Genomic DNA, 1,944 nt, shown 5'->3' with positions numbered 1-1,944 from the left:
TTCCCACCATAGCAGATGGTGAAATTTGAATTCAATAAAAATATGGAATTAGAAGTCTAATGATGACAATGAAGCCATTGTCGATTGTTGTAAAAACCCATCTGGTTCACTAATGTTCATTAGGGAAGGAAATCTTTCATCCTTACCCGGTCTGGCCTACATGTGACTCCAGAGCCACAGCAATGTGGTTGATTCTTAACTGCTCTGGGATGGGCAATAAATGCTGGCCCAGCCAGCGACGCCCATATCACACGAGCAAATTTAAAAAACTCAATACTTTCCAGTTACTGCTAATTACAGATTAAAGTTTAAGAGCAAGATTAGCACTTTAAACTCCCACATCGATATGGCTGAGTACCTCAGGGAGCTGTGATTTGTCTCACTGACTCACCGCAGCTTAAACAAGAACCTGACGCAATATGGTTTAGGTAATGCTGCTGTTTGAAACAAGCCATTGAATCAAGTTCCAATAGGGAACAATTCTTTAAAAGTATGAATGCCACGACTGTGCTGAGTTAAGCTTCAGGCTTAATTTTAATCATATATTTCAGGATATTTGTACAGAAAATGAGCAATTACTTTAAATGATTTTTTAAAATACTTTTCCAATTCAATCAAATCAAATCCAATTCAGAGTCTCAACAAGTTGAGACATTTCCGGGTGACTAAACCACCCTGTCCTGGGCCTGATCTACATGAGCCAAGCTGATTGGAGAAGGGGGAGGATCCTCCTCCAAGACTTGAGCTCATTTGCATCTTAGCCAAAAGGCCGAGATGCCGCTTTTAAAAATTGCTTCATATGAAACATATGAAGCCTCAGCGCAACACCATGACCTTAACCAAGTGCAGATCCGATACTACACTTGATCTTAGCCAAAAGGCCGAGAAGCGATTACTTTAAATGATTCTTACAGTCCAAATATATAAGGACAGCAGAAACTGAGACAAATTGTTGGCCGTGGACAGGAATGTGTCAGTGAGCTGACTTTTAACTGCAACTTGTGTACCTTGGGTTTTATGATAATCAATTTTATTAAATGAGTAACTAATGGGTTCATAGGATAGAATCATAGAATCATGGAAGGAGGCCATTCGGCCCATCGAGCCAGCATTCAATCCTGATGAATGCAAAGTGATGCATTTTGGTAGAAATAATGTAGGGAGGAGCTATACGATAAAGTGCAGAACCATAAAGGGTGTAGATACGCAGAGGGACCTGGGTGTGCAAGTCCACAGATCCTTGAAGGTGACGTCACAGGTGGGGAAGGTGGTGAAGAAGACATATGGCATGCTTGCCTTTATAGGACGGGGCATAGAGTATAAAAGTTGGGGTCTGATGTTGCAGATGTATAGAACGTTGGTTCGGCCGCATTTGGAATACTGCGTCCAGTTCTGGTCGCCACACTACCAGAAGGACGTGGAGGCTTTGGAGAGAGTATAGAGGAGGTTTACCAGGATGTTGCCTGGTATGGAGGGGCTTAGTTATGAGGAGAGATTGGGTAAACTGGGGTTGTTCTCCCTGGAAAGACGGAGGATGAGGGGAGACTTAATAGAGGTGTATAAAATTATGAAAGGCATAGATGGGGTGAACGGTGGAAAGCTTTTCCCCAGGTCGGTGGTGACGTTCACGAGGGGTCATAGGTTCAAGGTGAAGGGGGGGAGGTTTAACACAGATATCAGAAGGACATATTTTACACAGAGGGTGGTGGGGGCCTGGAATGCGCTGCCAGGCAAGGTGGTGGAGGCGGACACACTGGGAACGTTTAAGACTTATCTAGACAGCCATATGAACGGAGTGGGAATGGAGGGATACAAAAGAATGGTCTAGTTTGGACCAGGGAGCGGCACAGGCTTAGAGGGCCGAAGGGCCTGTTCCTGTGCTGTATTGTTCTTTGTTCTTTGACAACAGGCCCTATCCCCGTAACCCCACGTATTTATCCTGCT

The 1,944-nt window shown here is 44.2% G+C and overlaps 1 pseudogene; it reads right to left on the bottom strand.

The window, feature by feature from the left end:
- Window positions 1-688: 688 nt before the first annotated feature.
- On the bottom strand, window positions 689-893 carry LOC144503228 (U2 spliceosomal RNA; annotated as a pseudogene).
- Window positions 894-1,944: the final 1,051 nt, after the last annotated feature.

The sequence above is a fragment of the Mustelus asterias genome, chromosome 13 (genome assembly GCF_964213995.1).
Source record: "Mustelus asterias chromosome 13, sMusAst1.hap1.1, whole genome shotgun sequence".
Taxonomy (NCBI): domain Eukaryota; kingdom Metazoa; phylum Chordata; class Chondrichthyes; order Carcharhiniformes; family Triakidae; genus Mustelus; species Mustelus asterias.
This window is presented reverse-complemented; position numbering and strand designations above follow the sequence as displayed.